This window comes from Pan paniscus, chromosome 18, assembly GCF_029289425.2.
Source record: "Pan paniscus chromosome 18, NHGRI_mPanPan1-v2.0_pri, whole genome shotgun sequence".
Taxonomy (NCBI): domain Eukaryota; kingdom Metazoa; phylum Chordata; class Mammalia; order Primates; family Hominidae; genus Pan; species Pan paniscus.
Window position 1 is genome coordinate 52,920,337 of NC_073267.2, and position 17,460 is coordinate 52,937,796.

Consider the following 17,460-nt stretch of genomic DNA (forward strand, 5'->3'; position numbering starts at 1 on the left):
GACAGAAGAATTCTCAGTAAGTTTCTTGTGTTGTGTGTATTCAATTCACAGAGTTGAACCTTCATTTAGACAGAGCAGATTTGAAACACTCTTTCTGTGGGATTTGCAAGTGCAGATTTCAAGCGCTTTGAGGTCAATTGTGGAAAAGGAAATATCTTCGCATAAAAACTAGACAGAATCAATTTCAGAGACTGCTTTGTGATGTGTGTGTTTAACTCACAGAGTTTACCCTTTCTTTTCATACAGTAGTTTGGAAGCACTCAGTTTGTAACGTCTGCAACTGGATATTTGGACCTCTCTGAGGCCTTCGTTGGAAACGGGATTTCTTGATATAGTGCTAGACAGAAAAATTCTCAGTAACTTCTTTGTGCTGTGTGTATTCAACTCACAGAGTTGAACCTTCATTTACACAGAGCAGATTTGAAACACTCTTATTGTGGAATTTGCAAGAGGAGATTTCAAGTGCTTTGAGACCAAAGGTAGAAAAGGAAATATCTTCGTATAAAAACTAGACAGAATCAGTTTCAGAAACTGCTTTGTGATGTGTGCGTTCAACTCACAGATTTTAACCTTTCTTTGCATACAGCAGTTTGGAAACACTCTGATTGTAAAGTCTGCAACTGGATATTTGGACCTCTCTGAGGCCTTCGTTGGAAACGGGATTTCTTGATATAGTGCTAGACAGAAGAATTCTCTGTAACTTCTTTGTTCTGTGTGTATTATACTCACAGAGTTGAACCTTCCTTTAGAGAGAGCAGATTTGAAACCCTCTTTTTGTGCAATTTGCAAATGGAGATTTCAAGCGATTTAAGGACAATGGAAGAAAAGGAAATATCTTCGTATAAAAACTATACAGAATCATTCTCAGAAACTGCTTTGTGATGTGTGCGTTCAACTCACAGAGTTTAACTTTTCTTTTCATAGAGCAGTTGGGAAACACTCTGTTTGTATTGTCTGCAAGTGGATATTTGGACCTCCTAGAGGCCTTCGTTGGAAAGGGGATTTCTTCATATAATGCTAGACAGAAGAATTCTCAGTAAGTTTCTTGTGTTGTGTGTATTCAATTCACAGAGTTGAACCTTCATTTAGACAGAGCAGATTTGAAACACTCTTTCTGTGGGATTTGCAAGTGCAGATTTCAAGCACTTTGAGACCTATGGTAGAAAAGGAAATATCTTCGTATAAAAACTAGACAGAATCAGTTTCAGAAACTGCTTTGTGATGTGTGCGTTCAACTCACAGATCTTAACCTTTCTTTGCATACAGCAGTTTGGAAACACTCTGATTGTAAAGTCTGCAACTGGATATTTGGACCTCTCTGAGGCCTTCGTTGGAAACGGGATTTCTTGATATAGTCCTAGACAGAAGAATTCTCAGTAACTTCTTTGTGCTGTGTGTATTATACACACAGAGTTGAACCTTCCTTTAGAGAGAGCAGATTTGAAACCCTCTTTTTGTGGAATTTGCAAGTGGAGATTCCAAGCGATTTAAGGTCAGTGGAAGAAAAGGAAATATGTTCGTATAAAAACTAGACAGAATCATTCTCAGAAACTGCTTTGTGATGTGTGTATTCAGCTCACAGAATTTAACTTTTCTTTTCATAGAGCAGTTGGGAAACATTCCGTTTGTACTGTGTGCAAGTGTATATTTTGACATCCTTGAGGCCTTCGTTGGAAACGGGATTTCTTCATATAATGCGAGACAGAAGAATTATCAGTAAGTTCCTTGTGTTGTGTGTATTCAACTCACAGAGTTGAACCTTCATTTAGACAGAGCAGATTTGAAACACTCTTTTTGTGGAATTTGCAATTGGAGATTTCAATCGCTTTGAGGCCAATTGTAGAAAAGGAAATATCCTCGCATAAAAACTAGACAGAATCAGTTTCATAGACTGCTTTGTGATGTGTGCGTTTAACTCACAGAGTTTAACCTTTCTTTTCATACTGCAGTTTGGAAGCACTCTTTTTGTAACGTCTGCAACTGGATATTTGGACGTCTTTGAGGCCTTCGTTGGAAACGGGATTTCTTGATATAGTGCTAGACAGAAAAATTCTCAGGAACTTCTTTGTGCTGTGGGTATTCAACTCACAGTGTTGAACCTTCCTTTAGAGAGAGCAGATTTGAAACCCTCTTTTTGTGCAATTTGCAAGTGGAGATTTCAAGCGATTTAAGGACAATGGAATAAAAGGAAATATCTTCGTATAAAAACTAGACAGAATCATTCTCAGAAACTGCTTTGTGATGTGTGCGTTCAACTCACAGAGTTTAACTTTTGTTTTCATAGAGCAGTTGGGAAACACTCTGTTTGTATTGTCTGCAAGTGGATATTTGGACCTCCTTGAGGCCTTCGTTGGAAAGGGGATTTCTTCATATAATGCTAGACAGAAGAATTCTCAGTGAGTTCCTTGTGTTGTGTGTATTCAATTCACAGAGTTGAACCTTCATTTCGACAGAGCAGATTTGAAACACTCTTTTTGTGGAATTTGAAAGTGGAGATTTCAAGCGCTTTGAGGTCAATTGTGGAAAAGGAAATATCTTCGCATAAAAACTAGACAGAATCAATTTCAGAGACTGCTTTGTGATGTGTGTGTTTAACTCACAGAGTTTACCCTTTCTTTTCATACAGTAGTTTGGAAGCACTCAGTTTGTAACGTCTGCAACTGGATATTTGGACCTCTCTGAGGCCTTCGTTGGAAACGGGATTTCTTGATATAGTGCTAGACAGAAAATTTCTCAGTAACTTCTTTGTGCTGTGTGTATTCAACTCACAGAGTTGAACTTTCCTATAGAGAGCAGATTTGAAACCCTCTTTTTGTGGAATTTGCAAGTGGAGATTTCAAGCGATTTAATGTCAGTGGTAGAAAAGGAAATATCTTCTTACAGAAACTAGACAGAATCATTCTGAGAAACTGCTTTGTGATGTGTGCGTTCAACTCACAGAGTTTAACCTTTCTTTTCATAGAGCAGTTGGGAAACACGCTGTTTGTACAGTCTGCAAGTGGATATTTGGACCTCCTTGAGGCCTTCGTTGGAAACGGTAATTCTTCATATAATGCTTGACAGAAGAATTCTCAGTGAGTATATTGTGTTGTGTGTATTCAACTCACAGAGTTGAAACTTCAATTAGACAGTGCAGATTTGAAACACTCTTTTTTTGGAATTGGCAAGTGGAGATTTCAAGCGCTTTGAGGCCCATGGTAGAAAAGGAAATATCTTTGTATAAAAACTAGACAGAATCATTCTCAGAAACTGCTTTGTGATGTGCGCGTTCAACTCACAGAGCTAAACCTTTCTTTTCGTAGAGCAGTTGGGAAACACTCTGTTTGTATAGTCTGCAAGTGGATATTTGGACCTCCTTGAGGCCTTCGTTGGAAACGGGATTTCTTCATATAATGCTTGACAGAAGAAATCTCAGTAACTTCCTTGTGTTGAGTGTATTCAACTCACAGAGTTGAACCTTCATTTACACAGAGCAGATTTGAAACACTCTTATTGTGGAATTCGCAAGTGGAGATTTCAAGTGCTTTGAGACCAAAGGTAGAAAAGGAAATATCTTCGTATAAAAACTAGACAGAATCAGTTTCAGAAACTGCTTTGTGATGTGTGCGTTCAACTCACAGATCTTAACCTTTCTTTGCATACAGCAGTTTGGAAACACTCTGATTGTAAAGTCTGCAACTGGATATTTGGACCTCTCTGAGGCCTTCGTTGGAAACGGGATTTCTTGATATAGTCCTAGACAGAAGAATTCTCAGTAACTTCTTTGTGCTGTGTGTATTATACACACAGAGTTGAACCTTCCTTTAGAGAGAGCAGATTTGAAACCCTCTTTTTGTGGAATTTGCAAGTGGAGATTCCAAGCGATTTAAGGTCAGTGGAAGAAAAGGAAATATGTTCGTATAAAAACTAGACAGAATCATTCTCAGAAACTGCTTTGTGATGTGTGTATTCAGCTCACAGAATTTAACTTTTCTTTTCATAGAGCAGTTGGGAAACACTCCGTTTGTATTGTGTGCAAGTGTATATTTTGACATCCTTGAGGCCTTCGTTGGAAACGGGATTTCTTCATATAATGCGAGACAGAAGAATTATCAGTTAGTTCCTTGTGTTGTGTGTATTCAACTCACAGAGTTGAACCTTCATTTAGACAGAGCAGATTTGAAACACTCTTTTTGTGGAATTTGCAATTGGAGATTTCAATCGCTTTGAGGCCAATTGTAGAAAAGGAAATATCCTCGCATAAAAACTAGACAGAATCAGTTTCATAGACTGCTTTGTGATGTGTGCGTTTAACTCACAGAGTTTAAGCTTTCTTTTCATACTGCAGTTTGGAAGCACTCTTTTTGTAACGTCTGCAACTGGATATTTGGACGTCTTTGAGGCCTTCGTTGGAAACGGGATTTCTTGATATAGTGCTAGACAGAAAAATTCTCAGGAACTTCTTTGTGCTGTGGGTATTCAACTCACAGTGTTGAACCTTCCTTTAGAGAGAGCAGATTTGAAACCCTCTTTTTGTGGAATTTGCAAGTGGAGATTTCAAGCGATTTAAGGACAATGGAATAAAAGGAAATATCTTCGTATAAAAACTAGACAGAATCATTCTCAGAAACTGCTTTGTGATGTGTGCGTTCAACTCACGGAGTTTAACTTTTGTTTTCATAGAGCAGTTGGGAAACACTCTGTTTGTATTGTCTGCAAGTGGATATTTGGACCTCCTTGAGGCCTTCGTTGGAAAGGGGATTTCTTCATATAATGCTAGACAGAAGAATTCTCAGTGAGTTCCTTGTGTTGTGTGTATTCAATTCACAGAGTTGAACCTTCATTTCGACAGAGCAGATTTGAAACACTCTTTTTGTGGAATTTGAAAGTGGAGATTTCAAGCGCTTTGAGGTCAATTGTGGAAAAGGAAATATCTTCGCATAAAAACTAGACAGAATCAATTTCAGAGACTGCTTTGTGATGTGTGTGTTTAACTCACAGAGTTTACCCTTTCTTTTCATACAGTAGTTTGGAAGCACTCAGTTTGTAACGTCTGCAACTGGATATTTGGACCTCTCTGAGGCCTTCGTTGGAAACGGGATTTCTTGATATAGTGCTAGACAGAAAATTTCTCAGTAACTTCTTTGTGCTGTGTGTATTCAACTCACAGAGTTGAACTTTCCTATAGAGAGCAGATTTGAAACCCTCTTTTAGTGGAATTTGCAAGTGGAGATTTCAAGCGATTTAATGTCAGTGGTAGAAAAGGAAATATCTTCTTATAGAAACTAGACAGAATCATTCTGAGAAACTGCTTTGTGATGTGTGCGTTCAACTCACAGAGTTTAACCTTTCTTTTCATAGAGCAGTTGGGAAACACGCTGTTTGTACAGTCTGCAAGTGGATATTTGGACCTCCTTGATGCCTTCGTTGGAAACGGTAATTCTTCATATAATGCTTGACAGAAGAATTCTCAGTGAGTATATTGTGTTGTGTGTATTCAACTCACAGAGTTGAAACTTCAATTAGTGCAGATTTGAAACACTCTTTTTTTGGAATTGGCAAGTGGAGATTTCAAGCGCTTTGAGGCCCATGGTAGAAAAGGAAATATCTTTGTATAAAAACTAGACAGAATCATTCTCAGAAACTGCTTTGTGATGTGCGCGTTCAACTCACAGGGCTAAACCTTTCTTTTCGTAGAGCAGTTGGGAAACACTCTGTTTGTATAGTCTGCAAGTGGATATTTGGACCTCCTTGAGGCCTTCGTTGGAAACGGGATTTCTTCATATAATGCTTGACAGAAGAAATCTCAGTAACTTCCTTGTGTTGAGTGTATTCAACTCACAGAGTGGAACCTTCATTTACACAGAGCAGATTTGAAACAGTCTTATTGTGGAATTTGCAAGTGGAGATTTCAAGTGCTTTGAGACCAAAGGTAGAAAAGGAAATATCTTCGTATAAAAACTAGACAGAATCAGTTTCAGAAACTGCTTTGTGATGTGTGCGTTCAACTCACAGATCTTAACCTTTGTTTGCATACAGCAGTTTGGAAACACTCTGATTGTAAAGTCTGCAACTGGATATTTGGACCTCTCTGAGGCCTTCGTTGGAAACGGGATTTCTTGATATAGTCCTAGACAGAAGAATTCTCAGTAACTTCTTTGTGCTGTGTGTATTATACACACAGAGTTGAACCTTCCTTTAGAGAGAGCAGATTTGAAACCCTCTTTTTGTGGAATTTGCAAGTGGAGATTCCAAGCGATTTAAGGTCAATGGAAGAAAAGGAAATATGTTCGTATGAAAACTAGACAGAATCATTCTCAGAAACTGCATTGTGATGTGTGTATTCAGCTCACAGAATTTAACTTTTCTTTTCATAGAGCAGTTGGGAAACACTCCGTTTGTATTATCTGCAAGTGTATATTTTGACATCCTTGAGGCCTTCGTTGGAAACGGGATTTCTTCATATAATGCGAGACAGAAGAATTATCAGTAAGTTCCTTGTGTTGTGTGTATTCAACTCACAGAGTTGAACCTTCATTTAGACAGAGCAGATTTGAAACACTCTTTTTGTGGAATTTGCAATTGGAGATTTCAATCGCTTTGAGCCCAATTGTAGAAAAGGAAATATCCTCGCATAAAAACTAGACAGAATCAGTTTCATAGACTGCTTTGTGATGTGTGCGTTTAACTCACAGAGTTTAACCTTTCTTTTCATACTGCAGTTTGGAAGCACTCTTTTTGTAACGTCTGCAACTGAATATTTGGACGTCTTTGAGGCCTTCGTTGGAAACGGGATTTCTTGATATAGTGCTAGACAGAAAAATTCTCAGGATCTTCTTTGTGCTGTGGGTATTCAACTCACAGAGTTGAACCTTCCTTTAGAGAGAGCAGATTTGAAACCCTCTTTTTGTGGAATTTGCAAGTGGAGATTTCAAGCGATTTAAGGTCAACGGTAGAAAAGGAAGTATCTTTTATAAAAAATACAGAGAATCATTCTCAGAAACTGCTTTGTGATGTGTGCGTTCAACTCACAGAGTTTAACCTTTCTTTTCATAGAGCAGTTGGGAAACACGCTGTTTGTACAGTCTGCAAGTGGATATTTGGACCTCCTTGAGGCCTTCGTTGGAAACGGGATTTCTTCATATAATGCAAGACAAAAGAAATCTCAGAAACTCCCTTGTGTTGTGTGTATTCAATTCACAGAGTTGAACCTTCATTTAGACAGAGCAGATTTGAAACACTCTTTCTGTGGGATTTGCAAGTGCAGATTTCAAGCACTTTGAGACCTATGGTAGAAAAGGAAATATCTTCGTATAAAAACTAGACAGAATCAGTTTCAGAAACTGCTTTGTGATGTGTGCGTTCAACTCACAGATCTTAACCTTTCTTTGCATACAGCAGTTTGGAAACACTCTGATTGTAAAGTCTGCAACTGGATATTTGGACCTCTCTGAGGCCTTCGTTGGAAACGGGATTTCTTGATATAGTCCTAGACAGAAGAATTCTCAGTAACTTCTTTGTGCTGTGTGTATTATACACACAGAGTTGAACCTTCCTTTAGAGAGAGCAGATTTGAAACCCTCTTTTTGTGGAATTTGCAAGTGGAGATTCCAAGCGATTTAAGGTCAATGGAAGAAAAGGAAATATGTTCGTATAAAAACTAGACAGAATCATTCTCAGAAACTGCTTTGTGATGTGTGTATTCAGCTCACAGAATTTAACTTTTCTTTTCATAGAGCAGTTGGGAAACACTCCGTTTGTATTGTGTGCAAGTGTATATTTTGACATCCTTGAGGCCTTCGTTGGAAACGGGATTTCTTCATATAATGCGAGACAGAAGAATTATCAGTAAGTTCCTTGTGTTGTGTGTATTCAACTCACAGAGTTGAACCTTCATTTAGACAGAGCAGATTTGAAACACTCTTTTTGTGGAATTTGCAATTGGAGATTTCAATCGCTTTGAGGCCAATTGTAGAAAAGGAAATATCCTCGCATAAAAACTAGACAGAATCAGTTTCATAGACTGCTTTGTGATGTGTGCGTTTAACTCACAGAGTTTAACCTTTCTTTTCATACTGCAGTTTGGAAGCACTCTTTTTGTAACGTCTGCAACTGGATATTTGGACGTCTTTGAGGCCTTCGTTGGAAACGGGATTTCTTGATATAGTGCTAGACAGAAAAATTCTCAGGAACTTCTTTGTGCTGTGGGTATTCAACTCACAGTGTTGAACCTTCCTTTAGAGAGAGCAGATTTGAAACCCTCTTTTTGTGCAATTTGCAAGTGGAGATTTCAAGCGATTTAAGGACAATGGAATAAAAGAAAATATCTTCGAATAAAAACTAGACAGAATCATTCTCAGAAACTGCTTTGTGATGTGTGCGTTCAACTCACAGAGTTTAACTTTTCTTTTCATAGAGCAGTTGGGAAACACTCTGTTTGTATTGTCTGCAAGTGGATACTTGGACCTCCTTGAGGCCTTCGTTGGAAAGGGGATTTCTTCATATAATGCTAGACAGAAGAATTCTCAGTGAGTTCCTTGTGTTGTGTGTATTCAATTCACAGAGTTGAACCTTCATTTCGACAGAGCAGATTTGAAACACTCTTTTTGTGGAATTTGAAAGTGGAGATTTCAAGCGCTTTGAGGTCAATTGTGGAAAAGGAAATATCTTCGCATAAAAACTAGACAGAATCAATTTCAGAGACTGCTTTGTGATGTGTGTGTTTAACTCACAGAGTTTACCCTTTCTTTTCATACAGTAGTTTGGAAGCACTCAGTTTGTAATGTCTGCAACTGGATATTTGGACCTCTCTGAGGCCTTCGTTGGAAACGGGATTTCTTGATATAGTGCTAGACAGAAAATTTCTCAGTAACTTCTTTGTGCTGTGTGTATTCAACTCACAGAGTTGAACTTTCCTATAGAGAGCAGATTTGAAACCCTCTTTTTGTGGAATTTGCAAGTGGAGATTTCAAGCGATTTAATGTCAGTGGTAGAAAAGGAAATATCTTCTTATAGAAACTAGACAGAATCATTCTGAGAAACTGCTTTGTGATGTGTGCGTTCAACTCACAGAGTTTAACCTTTCTTTTCATAGAGCAGTTGGGAAACACGCTGTTTGTACAGTCTGCAAGTGGATATTTGGACCACCTTGAGGCCTTCGTTGGAAACGGTAATTCTTCATATAATGCTTGACAGAAGAATTCTCAGTGAGTATATTGTGTTGTGTGTATTCAACTCACAGAGTTGAAACTTCAATTAGACAGTGCAGATTTGAAACACTCTTTTTTTGGAATTGGCAAGTGGAGATTTCAAGCGCTTTGAGGCCCATGGTAGAAAAGGAAATATCTTTGTATAAAAACTAGACAGAATCATTCTCAGAAACTGCTTTGTGATGTGCGCGTTCAACTCACAGAGCTAAACCTTTCTTTTCGTAGAGCAGTTGGGAAACACTCTGTTTGTATAGTCTGCAAGTGGATATTTGGACCTCCTTGAGGCCTTCGTTGTAAACGGGATTTCTTCATATAATGCTTGACAGAAGAAATCTCAGTAACTTCCTTGTGTTGAGTGTATTCAACTCACAGAGTTGAACCTTCATTTACACAGAGCAGATTTGAAACACTCTTATTGTGGAATTTGCAAGTGGAGATTTCAAGTGCTTTGAGACAAAAGGTAGAAAAGGAAATATCTTCGTATAAAAACTAGACAGAATCAGTTTCAGAAACTGCTTTGTGATGTGTGCGTTCAACTCACAGATCTTAACCTTTCTTTGCATACAGCAGTTTGGAAACACTCTGATTGTAAAGTCTGCAACTGGATATTTGGACCTCTCTGAGGCCTTCGTTGGAAACGGGATTTCTTGATATAGTCCTAGACAGAAGAATTCTCAGTAACTTCTTTGTGCTGTGTGTATTATACACACAGAGTTGAACCTTCCTTTAGAGAGAGCAGATTTGAAACCCTCTTTTTGTGGAATTTGCAAGTGGAGATTCCAAGCGATTTAAGGTCAATGGAAGAAAAGGAAATATGTTCGTATGAAAACTAGACAGAATCATTCTCAGAAACTGCTTTGTGATGTGTGTATTCAGCTCACAGAATTTAACTTTTCTTTTCATAGAGCAGTTGGGAAACACTCCGTTTGTATTATCTGCAAGTGTATATTTTGACATCCTTGAGGCCTTCGTTGGAAACGGGATTTCTTCATATAATGCGAGACAGAAGAATTATCAGTAAGTTCCTTGTGTTGTGTGTATTCAACTCACAGAGTTGAACCTTCATTTAGACAGAGCAGATTTGAAACACTCTTTTTGTGGAATTTGCAATTGGAGATTTCAATCGCTTTGAGGCCAATTGTAGAAAAGGAAATATCCTCGCATAAAAACTAGACAGAATCAGTTTCATAGACTGCTTTGTGATGTGTGCGTTTAACTCACAGAGTTTAACCTTTCTTTTCATACTGCAGTTTGGAAGCACTCTTTTTGTAACGTCTGCAACTGAATATTTGGACGTCTTTGAGGCCTTCGTTGGAAACGGGATTTCTTGATATAGTGCTAGACAGAAAAATTCTCAGGATCTTCTTTGTGCCTTGGGTATTCAACTCACAGAGTTGAACCTTCCTTTAGAGAGAGCAGATTTGAAACCCTCTTTTTGTGGAATTTGCAAGTGGAGATTTCAAGCGATTTAAGGTCAACGGTAGAAAAGGAAGTATCTTCGTATAAAAAATAGAGAGAATCATTCTCAGAAACTGCTTTGTGATGTGTGCGTTCAACTCACAGAGTTTAACCTTTCTTTTCATAGAGCAGTTGGGAAACACGCTGTTTGTACAGTCTGCAAGTGGATATTTGGACCTCCTTGAGGCCTTCGTTGGAAACGGTAATTCTTCATATAATGCTTGACAGAAGAATTCTCAGTGAGTATATTGTGTTGTGTGTATTCAACTCACAGAGTTGAAACTTCAATTAGACAGTGCAGATTTGAAACACTCTTTTTTTGGAATTGGCAAGTGGAGATTTCAAGCGCTTTGAGGCCCATGGTAGAAAAGGAAATATCTTTGTATAAAACTAGACAGAATCATTCTCAGAAACTGCTTTGTGATGTGTGCATTCAACTCACAGAGTTTAACCTTTCTTTTCATAGAGCAGTTGGGAAACACGCTGTTTGTACAGTCTGCAAGTGGATATTTGGACCTCCTTGAGGCCTTCGTTGGAAACGGTAATTCTTCATATAATGCTTGACAGAAGAATTCTCAGTGAGTATATTGTGTTGTGTGTATTCAACTCACAGAGTTGAAACTTCAATTAGACAGTGCAGATTTGAAACACTCTTTTTTTGGAATTGGCAAGTGGAGATTTCAAGCGCTTTGAGGCCCATGGTAGAAAAGGAAATATCTTTGTATAAAACTAGACAGAATCATTCTCAGAAACTGCTTTGTGATGTGTGCGTTCAACTCACAGAGTTTAACCTTTCTTTTCATAGAGCAGTTGGGAAACACGCTGTTTGTACAGTCTGCAAGTGGATATTTGGACCTCCTTGAGGCCTTCGTTGGAAACGGTAATTCTTCATATAATGCTTGACAGAAGAATTCTCAGTGAGTATATTGTGTTGTGTGTATTCAACTCACAGAGTTGAAACTTCAATTAGACAGTGCAGATTTGAAACACTCTTTTTTTGGAATTGGCAAGTGGAGATTTCAAGCGCTTTGAGGCCCATGGTAGAAAAGGAAATATCTTTGTATAAAAACTAGACAGAATCATTCTCAGAAACTGCTTTGTGATGTGCGCGTTCAACTCACAGAGCTAAACCTTTCTTTCCGTAGAGCAGTTGGGAAACACTCTGTTTGTATAGTCTGCCAGTGGATATTTGGACCTCCTTGAGGCCTTCGTTGGAAACGGGATTTCTTCATATAATGCTTGACAGAAGAAATCTCAGTAACTTCCTTGTGTTGAGTGTATTCAACTCACAGAGTTGAACCTTCATTTACACAGAGCAGATTTGAAACACTCTTATTGTGGAATTTGCAAGTGGAGATTTCAAGTGCTTTGAGACCAAAGGTAGAAAAGGAAATATCTTCGTATAAAAACTAGACAGAATCAGTTTCAGAAACTGCTTTGTGATGTGTGCGTTCAACTCACAGATCTTAACCTTTCTTTGCATACAGCAGTTTGGAAACACTCTGATTGTAAAGTCTGCAACTGGATATTTGGACCTCTCTGAGGCCTTCGTTGGAAACGGGATTTCTTGATATAGTCCTAGACAGAAGAATTCTCAGTAACTTCTTTGTGCTGTGTGTATTATACACACAGAGTTGAACCTTCCTTTAGAGAGAGCAGATTTGAAACCCTCTTTTTGTGGAATTTGCAAGTGGAGATTCCAAGCGATTTAAGGTCAGTGGAAGAAAAGGAAATATGTTCGTATAAAAACTAGACAGAATCATTCTCAGAAACTGCTTTGTGATGTGTGTATTCAGCTCACAGAATTTAACTTTTCTTTTCATAGAGCAGTTGGGAAACACTCCGTTTGTATTGTGTGCAAGTGTATATTTTGACATCCTTGAGGCCTTCGTTGGAAACGGGATTTCTTCATATAATGCGAGACAGAAGAATTATCAGTTAGTTCCTTGTGTTGTGTGTATTCAACTCACAGAGTTGAACCTTCATTTAGACAGAGCAGATTTGAAACACTCTTTTTGTGGAATTTGCAATTGGAGATTTCAATCGCTTTGAGGCCAATTGTAGAAAAGGAAATATCCTCGCATAAAAACTAGACAGAATCAGTTTCATAGACTGCTTTGTGATGTGTGCGTTTAACTCACAGAGTTTAACCTTTCTTTTCATACTGCAGTTTGGAAGCACTCTTTTTGTAACGTCTGCAACTGAATATTTGGACGTCTTTGAGGCCTTCGTTGGAAACGGGATTTCTTGATATAGTGCTAGACAGAAAAATTCTCAGGATCTTCTTTGTGCCTTGGGTATTCAACTCACAGAGTTGAACCTTCCTTTAGAGAGAGCAGATTTGAAACCCTCTTTTTGTGGAATTTGCAAGTGGAGATTCCAAGCGATTTAAGGTCAACGGTAGAAAAGGAAGTATCTTCGTATAAAAAATAGAGAGAATCATTCTCAGAAACTGCTTTGTGATGTGTGCGTTCAACTCACAGAGTTTAACCTTTCTTTTCATAGAGCAGTTGGGAAACACGCTGTTTGTACAGTCTGCAAGTGGATATTTGGACCTCCTTGAGGCCTTCGTTGGAAACGGTAATTCTTCATATAATGCTTGACAGAAGAATTCTCAGTGAGTATATTGTGTTGTGTGTATTCAACTCACAGAGTTGAAACTTCAATTAGACAGTGCAGATTTGAAACACTCTTTTTTTGGAATTGGCAAGTGGAGATTTCAAGCGCTTTGAGGCCCATGGTAGAAAAGGAAATATCTTTGTATAAAACTAGACAGAATCATTCTCAGAAACTGCTTTGTGATGTGTGCATTCAACTCACAGAGTTTAACCTTTCTTTTCATAGAGCAGTTGGGAAACACGCTGTTTGTACAGTCTGCAAGTGGATATTTGGACCTCCTTGAGGCCTTCGTTGGAAACGGTAATTCTTCATATAATGCTTGACAGAAGAATTCTCAGTGAGTATATTGTGTTGTGTGTATTCAACTCACAGAGTTGAAACTTCAATTAGACAGTGCAGATTTGAAACACTCTTTTTTTGGAATTGGCAAGTGGAGATTTCAAGCGCTTTGAGGCCCATGGTAGAAAAGCAAATATCTTTGTATAAAAACTAGACAGAATCATTCTCAGAAACTGCTTTGTGATGTGCGCGTTCAACTCACAGAGCTAAACCTTTCTTTTCGTAGAGCAGTTGGGAAACACTCTGTTTGTATAGTCTGCAAGTGGATATTTGGACCTCCTTGAGGCCTTCGTTGGAAACGGGATTTCTTCATATAATGCTTGACAGAAGAAATCTCAGTAACTTCCTTGTGTTGAGTGTATTCAACTCACAGAGTTGAACCTTCATTTACACAGAGCAGATTTGAAACACTCTTATTGTGGAATTTGCAAGTGGAGATTTCAAGTGCTTTGAGACCAAAGGTAGAAAAGGAAATATCTTCGTATAAAAACTAGACAGAATCAGTTTCAGAAACTGCTTTGTGATGTGTGCGTTCAACTCACAGATCTTAACCTTTCTTTGCATACAGCAGTTTGGAAACACTCTGATTGTAAAGTCTGCAACTGGATATTTGGACCTCTCTGAGGCCTTCGTTGGAAACGGGATTTCTTGATATAGTCCTAGACAGAAGAATTCTCAGTAACTTCTTTGTGCTGTGTGTATTATACACACAGAGTTGAACCTTCCTTTAGAGAGAGCAGATTTGAAACCCTCTTTTTGTGGAATTTGCAAGTGGAGATTCCAAGCGATTTAAGGTCAATGGAAGAAAAGGAAATATGTTCGTATGAAAACTAGACAGAATCATTCTCAGAAACTGCTTTATGATGTGTGTATTCAGCTCACAGAATTTAACTTTTCTTTTCATAGAGCAGTTGGGAAACACTCCGTTTGTATTATCTGCAAGTGTATATTTTGACATCCTTGAGGCCTTCGTTGGAAACGGGATTTCTTCATATAATGCGAGACAGAAGAATTATCAGTAAGTTCCTTGTGTTGTGTGTATTCAACTCACAGAGTTGAACCTTCATTTAGACAGAGCAGATTTGAAACACTCTTTTTGTGGAATTTGCAATTGGAGATTTCAATCGCTTTGAGGCCAATTGTAGAAAAGGAAATATCCTCGCATAAAAACTAGACAGAATCAGTTTCATAGACTGCTTTGTGATGTGTGCGTTTAACTCACAGAGTTTAACCTTTCTTTCCATACTGCAGTTTGGCAGCACTCTTTTTGTAACGTCTGCAACTGAATATTTGGACGTCTTTGAGGCCTTCGTTGGAAACGGGATTTCTTGATATAGTGCTAGACAGAAAAATTCTCAGGATCTTCTTTGTGCCTTGGGTATTCAACTCACAGAGTTGAACCTTCCTTTAGAGAGAGCAGATTTGAAACCCTCTTTTTGTGGAATTTGCAAGTGGAGATTTCAAGCGATTTAAGGTCAACGGTAGAAAAGGAAGTATCTTCGTATAAAAAATAGAGAGAATCATTCTCAGAAACTGCTTTGTGATGTGTGCGTTCAACTCACAGAGTTTAACCTTTCTTTTCATAGAGCAGTTGGGAAACACGCTGTTTGTACAGTCTGCAAGTGGATATTTGGACCACCTTGAGGCCTTCGTTGGAAACGGTAATTCTTCATATAATGCTTGACAGAAGAATTCTCAGTGAGTATATTGTGTTGTGTGTATTCAACTCACAGAGTTGAAACTTCAATTAGACAGTGCAGATTTGAAACACTCTTTTTTAGGAATTGGCAAGTGGAGATTTCAAGCGCTTTGAGGCCCATGGTAGAAAAGGAAATATCTTTGTATAAAACTAGACAGAATCATTCTCAGAAACTGCTTTGTGATGTGTGCGTTCAACTCACAGAGTTTAACCTTTCTTTTCGTAGAGCAGTTGGGAAACACTCTGTTTGTATAGTCAGCAAGTGGATATTTGGACCCCCTTGAGGCTTTCGTTGGAAACGGGATTTCTTCATATAATGCTTGACAGAAGAAATCTCAGTAACTTCCTTGTGTTGAGTGTATTCAACTCACAGAGTTGAACCTTCATTTACACAGAGCAGATTTGAAACACTCTTATTGTGGAATTTGCAAGTGGAGATTTCAAGTGCTTTGAGACCAAAGGTAGAAAAGGAAATATCTTCGTATAAAAACTAGACAGAATCAGTTTCAGAAACTGCTTTGTGATGTGTGCGTTCAACTCACAGATTTTAACGTTTCTTTGCATACAGCAGTTTGGAAACACTCTGATTGTAAAGTCTGCAACTGGATATTTGGACCTCTCTGAGGCCTTCGTTGGAAACGGGATTTCTTGATATAGTGCTAGACAGAAGAATTCTCTGTAACTTCTTTGTTCTCTGTGTATTATACTCACAGAGTTGAACCTTCCTTTAGAGAGAGCAGATTTGAAACCCTCTTTTTGTGCAATTTGCAAATGGAGATTTCAAGCGATTTAAGGACAATGGAAGAAAAGGAAATATCTTCGTATAAAAACTAGACAGAATCATTCTCAGAAACTGCTTTGTGATGTGTGCGTTCAACTCACAGAGTTTAACTTTTCTTTTCATAGAGCAGTTGGGAAACACTCTGTTTGTATTGTCTGCAAGTGGATATTTGGACCTCCTAGAGGCCTTCGTTGGAAAGGGGATTTCTTCATATAATGCTAGACAGAAGAATTCTCAGTAAGTTTCTTGTGTTGTGTGTATTCAATTCACAGAGTTGAACCTTCATTTAGACAGAGCAGATTTGAAACACTCTTTCTGTGGGATTTGCAAGTGCAGATTTCAAGCACTTTGAGACCTATGGTAGAAAAGGAAATATCTTCGTATAAAAACTAGACAGAATCAGTTTCAGAAACTGCTTTGTGATGTGTGCGTTCAACTCACAGATCTTAACCTTTCTTCGCATACAGCAGTTTGGAAACACTCTGATTGTAAAGTCTGCAACTGGATATTTGGACCTCTCTGAGGCCTTCGTTGGAAACGGGATTTCTTGATATAGTCCTAGACAGAAGAATTCTCAGTAACTTCTTTGTGCTGTGTGTATTATACACACAGAGTTGAACCTTCCTTTAGAGAGAGCAGATTTGAAACCCTCTTTTTGTGGAATTTGCAAGTGGAGATTCCAAGCGATTTAAGGTCAGTGGAAGAAAAGGAAATATGTTCGTATAAAAACTAGACAGAATCATTCTCAGAAACTGCTTTGTGATGTGTGTATTCAGCTCACAGAATTTAACTTTTCTTTTCATAGAGCAGTTGGGAAACATTCCGTTTGTACTGTGTGCAAGTGTATATTTTGACATCCTTGAGGCCTTCGTTGGAAACGGGATTTCTTCATATAATGCGAGACAGAAGAATTATCAGTAAGTTCCTTGTGTTGTGTGTATTCAACTCACAGAGTTGAACCTTCATTTAGACAGAGCAGATTTGAAACACTTTTTTGTGGAATTTGCAATTGGACATTTCAATCGCTTTGAGGCCAATTGTAGAAAAGGAAATATCCTCGCATAAAAACTAGACAGAATCAGTTTCATAGACTGCTTTGTGATGTGTGCGTTTAACTCACAGAGTTTAACCTTTCTTTTCATACTGCAGTTTGGAAGCACTCTTTTTGTAACGTCTGCAACTGGATATTTGGACGTCTTTGAGGCCTTCGTTGGAAACGGGATTTCTTGATATAGTGCTAGACAGAAAAATTCTCAGGAACTTCTTTGTGCTGTGGGTATTCAACTCACAGTGTTGAACCTTCCTTTAGAGAGAGCAGATTTGAAACCCTCTTTTTGTGGAATTTGCAAGTGGAGATTTCAAGCGATTTAAGGACA